Source organism: Aegilops tauschii, chromosome 3 (assembly GCF_002575655.3).
Source record: "Aegilops tauschii subsp. strangulata cultivar AL8/78 chromosome 3, Aet v6.0, whole genome shotgun sequence".
NCBI classification, from domain to species: Eukaryota; Viridiplantae; Streptophyta; class Magnoliopsida; order Poales; family Poaceae; genus Aegilops; species Aegilops tauschii.
In genome coordinates, this window is record NC_053037.3 from 627,180,955 (window position 1) to 627,190,244 (window position 9,290).

A 9,290-nucleotide genomic window follows, 5' to 3' on the forward strand; every position below is an offset into this window, starting at 1 on the left:
GTACCCTCAGACGGAGCCCTCTAGCCAACACGAACACCCTCTATCAAACATGGTCTAGTTTTGGATATTCTTGAAATGACCCCAACTTTTTCAAGCAGATGGGCATGATCATGCTAGTTATCCATACTAGGTTTGAACGATTTCTGACACTCTATGCAAGTTGCAACACGCCCGCCCATTTACCAGCCTTTTTTACCGAGAAAACTCTGAAAAATGCAAAATTTGTCGAAAACGAAAACAACTTGGCATGTTGCCTTGAATTGGTCATACAATGCTATGAAAAAAAAAACTGGGATCATTTCAAGAATGTCGGGAAATAGCGTTCTCTCACACGGAGCCTTCTCGCCTACCTGAACACCCTCTGTTCATCATGGTCTATATTTGGACATCCTTCAAATCTGCAAGCAGGTGGGCATGTCCATGGTAGGCATCCGTGTCAGGTTTGAATGATTTTTGACACTGTATGCAAGTTGCGACATGTTCGGCCATTTATCGGTCTTTTGACCAAGAAAACTCCAGAAAATATTAAAAAAAATCAAAAACCAAAACAGCTTGGCATTGAGCCTTGAATTAGTCGTACAAGGCCATGGAAAATATATATTATCATTTCAAGGATGTCAAAAAACAACGTGCTCTCAATAGAGCCTTCTAGGCTTCTGGCCTACCTGAACACCCTTCATTGAACATGATCTATTTGTGGACATCCTTCAAATGACACCAAGTTTTGTAAACAAGTGGGCATGCCCGTGGTAGGCATCCATGTCAGGCTTGAACGTTTTTTACACCGTTGCGACACGTCCGACCATTTATTGATCTTTTTTGACCGAGAAATCTTAAAAAATGCAAAATTTGTCAAAAACCAAAATAACTTGACACAGTGCCTTGAAACTGTCATACAAGGCCATGGAAAAAAATGAGGTCATTTCAACGATGTTGGAAAACAACATGCTTTCAGACAGTGCCTTTTGGCCAAACACCCTCTGTTGAACATGTTGTCATTTTGGACATTCATGAAATGATCTCAACTTATGCCAGATGGGCATGCCCATGGTAGGCATCCATGTCAGGTTTGAAGGAAAAAAAATTAAAACTAAAATTTTAATAGGTACTTAAACTATTATTTTAATTCTCCCTTTTTCACGTGCGATAGTGAACCAGCCCAGTCAAAGTATTTAATTTGTGAACCATTTTTTGAATCATTTTGACAAATTGTTCACAAATTCAAAAAAATATTTTCTTAAAAATAGGTTCATATTTTGAAAAAAAAATTGTGAATTAAAAAAAACATTTCAAGTTTTGTTCATCTTTTTCCAAATTTAATGAATATTTCAAAAAAATGCTGCATTTTTCAAAAAAGAATCAGGATTTCAAAAATTGTTCAAATTTCAAAGAGTACTCAGAATTTCATAATTATTACTTTATTTTTTGAAAAGCTCAAAAAATATCAGAAAAATGAAAAAATGTTTCGAATGTTACGCTACATTTTGTTCTTAAACATCCGTGTTGGCCATTTTTTAGTAGGAGCTGTTTGTTCGAATGGCTATCAACACGTGGTCGAGATATTGAGGTCATGAGTCTAATCCTTCAACTCAGCGATTGTTTTGGATTTTTATTCATGTCTTACAAACACACGTCGTTTTGGTAACTACCAGTGGCCTAACCCAGACGTGAACTGTTGTGCATCCTACATGCCATTTGACGATAGAAGAGAGTATGTTGGTTGGTTATAATTAAAATAAATTGTAGGCATATGCCAATAAAAGAGGATATGCTGGTTTGGCTCTGATTAAAAAAATATAGGCAAGTAAGCGCTGAAATAATTAAAAAGAATAAACCCTGGTAAAGCAGGGACTACCTGGTTATGCGCTGATTATGGCAATGAAATGGGATTCATTGAATTAGTAATCCATCCGGTTACGCCATCATAGGAGAGAGTGGTCGAAGCAACTACGCTCCGAAGGTCACCGTGCAGCCACAAAATGAGGAAGCAACCATAACCTAGACATGAAGACGGTTCCGAAGGAAAAAAAAAAACACGAGTTGAGTGGTGACCACCACACCGACCAACCTGTGAGAACACCATAATTCCTCGCTCTGTCGCCCCACCGCTGCGAAGACTGTTTTGATGGACACATCAGTTACCTCTCCCAATGCTTCTCGTAAAAAAAAATCCCGTTGCAACGCATGAGCATATGTGCTAGTCTGCACCAATAAATCATGTGTGCCTTGCTCCACTATCTTGCCAAAGTTTAACACCATGATGTTGTCCACGTGCTTCATCATGGCTGCCCTGGCGCGATGAGGATCGTCGTCTTGTTCCCATGATGAGCGTGTCGAGGGCCTTCTGCATCACCCTGCTCGACTCGGACTCGATAGCAGAGCTAGCTTCGTCAAGCGGCACAATGGGTGCGTTCTTAGCACGACACGGACGATGGCGGTCCGCTGCATCTGCCCAGGCGTCAGGTCCACTCGACGCATCCCCACGTGTGTGTCGTAGCCATGTCGCAGGCTGGCTGCTGATCAAATGGTGGCGTTCACGATCCTGGCAGCCTCCGTCATGTTGTGCCTGGAGTATATGATGTTCTCTCTTATGGTTATGGAGAATATGACAGGGTCCTGAGGAACCAGCCCCATGTGGCTCCGCAGCAATTCTCATGTTGAACAACTAAAGATCATGGCCATCCAACAAATCTTGGCCAGCAGTGGGGTCATAGAACATCTCGACCAAAGAAAATATCGTGCTCTTCCCAGACCCAGATACACCCAAAACAGCAATACTCTGTCCTCCATTGACTTTAAGGCTAAAATTACTCAAAACCATCATCTCGGGGCGAGTTGGGTAGCAAAAATCAACACTCCTAAACTCAATGCTCCCATACACATTAGGGGGTGTCAGGCCACTGGCATCATCTGGATAGATCTTGTGTACACGGTCTCAAAGACTGAGGTCAAGGATTTCCGACGCTTTAGGATGTATGGCAGAAGGCCCAATGGCTCCACCAATACAAAAGTCGCAAAAGAGAAGACAATGTACTCTTTGAGTGTTGTTACCAGGCGATATCCAAATGGCCCCACCGATAAAAAAATCATCATTGTTTCTCCCGTTGCAATGCAATGCACAACGCGACCTCATGTCTTACCACGTCAACCAGCCGATGCCCATCATCATACATGCTCTTCTCCTAGACGCCATTGGAAAGAAGCCCGTCTCTTTTGATCCGTTTGTTAGGAATAAGCCGCGCGTATGTGTGTGTATGGGCTGTTTGTGGCCGGGTCGTTTGGATGCTGAGAAGGCTACGGAAGGCTTGACCGTGCATGTAGGTAGTGGGTTGCTAGCTGCATGTAGTTTGTTAGCTCTAGTGAGTTAGTTATCTTGACAAAATATCTGGAAAGATAAGTGAGCAGTGGCCGGTAGGCCGGGCCATCCGCATCCTGGAGTGATTCCAGGACGTGCGGGTAGTGGTGTGAGTGCATGGCACAAGGTGCTTGAGTCCTGTATATACATACTGCTCTCAGTGTCAATGAAAGGGGTGCCGTGAGGGCTGGAAGAAAAATGTAGCCATGTGTACGCCAAGGAGCAGAGCCATTCGCAAAGCTTTTGTGCTCCTCCTTGTGCGTGTGTGTGTCTGTGTTGAGCTCCCTTCCATGGTGTGTGTTGAGGGAAACCACAAAAGAGAGTTGAGAGGTAGAAGAAGTGGCGCTGCAAGGAGGCGACGCCAACACCGTTTCTGCCTGTCACTAATGCACGGGGAGTTGGACTGAGAGTTTCCCAGGGGTGTGACACAAACTACTTGAGTTTAAACTAATTTCCGTCTCAACTGAAATTTTCTTTTAATTTTTTTAAAGTATGCTAATCCTTATTTTGCGGAAAGTCATTTAGCTATCATTCATTGAAATTATAGAACACACAAAAGGAGTATAAGCAGCGAAATATGCCAACATGGATGAACCTGTGTGGATGGGGCATTTCATTCGTTTACATTTTGGAATGTGATTTTTTTTCTCCCGTTGCAACGCAGGGCCTTTTTGCTAGTAAGTGATAAAAAAACGTTTCACAGAGGGGAATCCCCGTCTGGGCCAGCCATGAAGTAGAAACCTTCTATAATGTGCTCTCCGCGCTGGGACAAAACACAGCACGCATATTTGGGACGGCCCATGTCCTAGAGGCCTGTTTTATAAATTTTGTTTATTATTTTTCATTTTCCTTTTTCGACTTTGTTTTTTTCTACTATAAGTAATTTGGGACTTTAAAAAATTCCTAAATTAAAATGATGCGAATTATAAAATAAAATATTAAATAATTCATAAATGCTTGTGGATTCAGAAAATGTTTGCGATTTTGAAAGCAAATGTTGAGAAATCAAAAAAATGTTGACAACTTTTTTTAAAGTTCGTGTATTACAAAATGTTAATGAAATTGAACGAAATTTCGCAAAGCCCATGTCTGAGGGGCCTGTTTCCTAAATTTTGTTTTTTATTTATGTTTTTACTTTTCCATCTATGTTTTTTCTACTTTAAATACCTTGGGACTTGGAAAAAGTTCCAAAAACCTAAAAACATGAAACAAACTTTTTAATAGTTCACAAAAGTTTGTGGATTCAGAAAATGTTCGCTATTTTAAAAAAATATTCGCATATTCGAAGAAATGTTCACAATTTTGATAACAAATGTTTGGGAAATCAAAAAATGTTCATGATTTTTTTACAAATATTTTTGTATTAAAAACATAAATAAAATTGAAAATGAATTCAGAAATTCCAAAAATGTTCATGAATTGAAAACTGTCCTAAAAATTCAAAAACTGTTCGTGACTTACAAAATATTTGATTGATTCATAAGATTTTCGCTGATTCAAAAAATGACAATGTATTTCAAAAAATGTTTGCAAAATCAAAAAAATGTGCTTGAATTTCAAGAATTGTTCCACCAATTTCCAAAAAAATGTTCGTCGATTCTAGAAATGTTCACCTATTCAAGAAATTTATTGAAAAAATGTTCACAACATTTTAAAAATGTTTTCAAATGGTATAAAATGTTCATAAACACAAAACATGTTCAGAATTTTAGAAAATGTTAAAACATTTGTACAAATGTTCATGAATTTAAAAAATGTTCATGATTTCAGGTATGTTCACGAGTTTAGAAAACATTCATGATTTTTAAATATTGTTCATGATTTCAAAAAATGAGAGTGATAGTGTATCTCGGTGATGCAGCAAAATGTGGTCATGGCCGTCGGAGATTATGATTTTTTTTCTCCCGTTGCAACCACAGATCGTTTTGCTAGTACTGATTATGGTAGGAAGGCTTGACTTTTGTGATGTTTATTAATTATACTACCTCCTTCCCCAAATATAAGGCGTAGATTGACTTTCCCAGTCTTCCTTTAACAACTTTGACTGCGATTTTCACGTATTGTATGTCTATAAAATTAGTATACGGAGGTATGAAATTAAATTGCTTTGCAAGACAAGTACAACGATGCCATTTATACATGTTCAATCCATGTACTTGATATATATTAGTGGTCAAAATCATGCATCAAAGACCGTGCAAAGTCAACTCAGCCTTATATTTTGAGAAGGAGAGACTAGTTAGTTAGGTTTTATGGCAGGTTTGACTTCTGTTTGACCAGAATTGTGAAGCTAAAAGGTAGTTTAGCTGTCAGGACCCCGATCCTATGCCACACCGATCTAGCATGTAACACATCATATCACTTTGCGGCCTCACGCACGGTATTCCCACGGGTGTCGCCTTACCAGGCCCGGGACCGTTTGCACCTTTTGGCTCACGTATATGATAGTGTCGCTAGCATTCATATGACAAAGAACTCGGGCTGACATGGCTAGTCGTGAACCCAAAGTGGCGCTAACTTACAGGGACAGGCATACATGACCCAACAACGAACGTGTCGATCAACAGCGAGTGAATTCGGGTTGTAGCAACTGGGCTAGCAGGACTCCGGGATTCCGGGCTGTAGCATGCTAACAGGACTCCGAAAGACACCGCGTGACATTTTCCCGAAGGGACAGACACAGGAACGAAGAAGGACATATGCCGGCCAGCCTAAGTGTTCCGGAGCAGTAGCAAGCTACCATGGCTCAGTGGAAGCACTAGGAGACATTTCCCGGTAAGAGAGGCTACCAAGGATAAACAACTAGATAGTCAGATCCCACACATACCAAGCATTTCAATAACATACACACAATATGCTCGATATGTGCAAATACAACGTGGCATCACAACATGACTCTACAACTCAAGTATTTATTCATTAGGCTCCGAGGAGCGAGATATTACAAACATGGGTCTCATGACCCAACATTCAGAGCATACAAGTCAAAGCACATGCGGAAGCTTAACATGTCTGAGTACAGACATCTACAAATGAAAAAGGCTGAGAAGTCTGACTAACTACCAGATCCTGCCGAGAGCACAAGATCGTAGCTGAGGTAACAAGCTAGACGTCGAAGTCCAAGCGGTACTACTAGCGAGACTGAAGTGAGAGAGGTTCAGGGGGTGCGTGGCGTCGCGAGGGAGGTCCAGGGCGATGAGGGGGGGGGGGGGGCAGCCAAGCAGGGTGGAGGTGGCCGCACGGCGGTGCGCGCGCGTTGGGCACGCGCCCGTCCTCCTGGCAAGGAGGAAGACGACAGGAGGAGGCCAGTGGGCTGGGCTGCCAGGTGGGCTGGCCAGGTGGGCTGCGCAGGTGATGCCAGGTAAGTCTCTCTCTCTCTCTTAATTTCTGTTTTCTATTTCTTCTGTAACTTTGTGGCTTTAATTAAAATACTAAAACTAACTCAAAAATCATGAAACTTCTCATGCCCACTGTATGGAATATTTCCAACAGTAAACATTTTAGTTTATGATTATTTGGATATTTACAATATTTTAAATGTCCAAATGCAAATAACATATGATTTAATCCAGTGACCTTATGATGTCCTAGAAAAGTGTGCACCATTTTTGTCATAGGATCTAGACCAAGGCAAAGATGATGAACATTTTAGAAGGGCATTTCAGGTTCATTGAAAAAAATAGTAATTCCTAGTTGGATTAAAGGGGCGGGGGGGGGGTGCTGGGGGTTCTGTCATCCCCATTTCAACTTTCTGAGAAAAGTAGACATGATGCAACACCAGATGCTAGCACTAGGCATTACCAGAACTAGGGATGTGACATTAGTTAGGAAGTGATATGCTTAAGCTATGTTCCTATGTTAATTATGAAGTGATATGTTCATAGGAACGCACAAAGCAGATGCTTTTCAAGATGTATTTTTGAGTTTTAAGTGTTGGGCACCGATTGATTTCTTTCCCTTTTTTTGCTGCAGTGCTGGGGAATCGCATGTAGGCCGTAGTTTAAGTGTTTTTGAGTTTTAGGTTTTTGGTGCAGGCCGTAGTTTGTACATGAACATGCTTCTCTCCCTTCTTGATCGTACATGAACATGCTTCTAGGCATGCAATTCTCTTGTATGGTCTTGAAAATTAAAAACACCTAATACCTACGGTTTTTGGAGGTCTAATAAAACATCCAATCGACCGCCGTGTCTTCCACGTTCCAACCACGGCTGGTATGTACATGTACGATGAACTGCTTTAGCACAACACTGGTAGAAAAAGAGGCTTCCATACGCCCCCATTAGTCGCCAAAACAATCGAACCGCGACCAAAGGGGTCTTTAGTCGCGGTTCGGGAGGAGACCCGCGACCAACTATCTGGGCCCAGCGCGCTCGGTCGATAGCTGGCGGACGGGAGGGGCTTTAGTCCCGGTTGGCCTGGCCAACCGGGACTAAAGGTCCCCGAAGGCCTTTAGTCGCGGTTGGCCAGGCCAACCGGGACTAAAGGCCCATCCAGCTGGCGGACGGGAGGGGCTTTAGTCCCGGTTGGCCTGGCCAACCGCGACTAAAGCACCCCGAAGGCCTTTAGTTGCGGTTGGCCAGGCCAACCGAGACTAAAGGCCCATCCCTATATATAGGACTCAGCTCACTTCACTTCACTCAGCTCACTTCACAATTTTCAGAAGGGGGTGGTGGGTTTGCTTTTGGTTCCTCCTATGCACACAAGGTGTTTGATGAAATGCCCGAGAGCCTGAAACAAACATGATATGAAGTGTCCGAGCCACACTTGAGCTTTCTCATTTATTTTTCCTCCGCGATCGCGGTTAGCAACTTTAACCTTTCATGTGTCATTGATAAAATATGCATGTGTGTAGTTCATTGTTTAATTTGTATTATTTCTAGCTAGTTAGTTTAACAAATGCATGATGGTTAATTATATACTTTATATAATAATAATGCAGATGAATCGGCAATGGATGTACGGTCCCCGAGTCTCCGGCGAGTTCACTACGGGTTTGAAAGATTTCCTCGTAGTGGCAAATGCGAACAAGCAGCAAGGTTTTATTATTTGTCCATGTGATGTCTGTAAGAATCAGAAGGGTTACTCCTCCTCAAGAGACGTTCACATGCACCTGCTTCGGCACGGTTTCATGCCAAGCTATAATTGTTGGACCAAGCATGGAGAAAGAGGGGTTAGAATGGAAGAAGATGAAGAAGGGGATGATATCGATGACAACTATCATGATCATTTCGGTGATACTTTCATGGAGGATGATGCTGAAGGTGGGGAAGGGTTAGGTGAAGGTGAAGAAGAGGCACATGATGAGCCCGCTGATGATCTTGGTCGGACCATTGCTGATGCACGGAGACGCTGCGAAACTGACAAGGAGAGGGAGAATTTGGATCGCATGTTAGAGGATCACAAAAAGTCGTTGTATCTAGGATGTGATAATAGTCTGAAAAAGCTGGGCTGCACACTGGATTTGCTAAAATGGAAGGCACAGGAAGGTGTAGGTGACTCATCATTTAAAAATTTGCTGAAAATGTTGAAGAATATGTTTCCGAGGAATAACGAGTTGCCCGCCAGTACGTACGAAGCAAAGAAGGTTGTCTGCCCTCTAGGTTTAGAGGTTCTGAAGATACATGCATGCATTAACGACTGCATCCTCTACCGCGGTGAATACGAGAATTTGAATGAATGCCATGTATGCACTGCATTGCGTTATAAGATCAGAGGCGATGACCCTGGTGATGATGTTGAGGGCAAGAAACCCAGGAAGAGGGTTCCCGCCAAGGTGATGTGGTATGCTCCTATAATACCACGGTTGAAACGTCTGTTCATGAACAAAAAGCATGCCAAGTCGTTGCGATGGCACAAAGAGGACCGTAAGTCCGACGGGGAGTTGAGACACCCCGCTGATGGAACACAATGGAGAAAGATCGACAGAGTGTTCAA

The 9,290-nt window shown here is 42.3% G+C and overlaps 1 pseudogene; it reads right to left on the bottom strand.

The window, feature by feature from the left end:
- Nucleotides 1-1,645: 1,645 nt before the first annotated feature.
- On the bottom strand, nucleotides 1,646-3,093 carry LOC109758687 (ABC transporter B family member 20-like; annotated as a pseudogene).
- Between the last annotated feature and the right edge of the window lie 6,197 nt (nucleotides 3,094-9,290).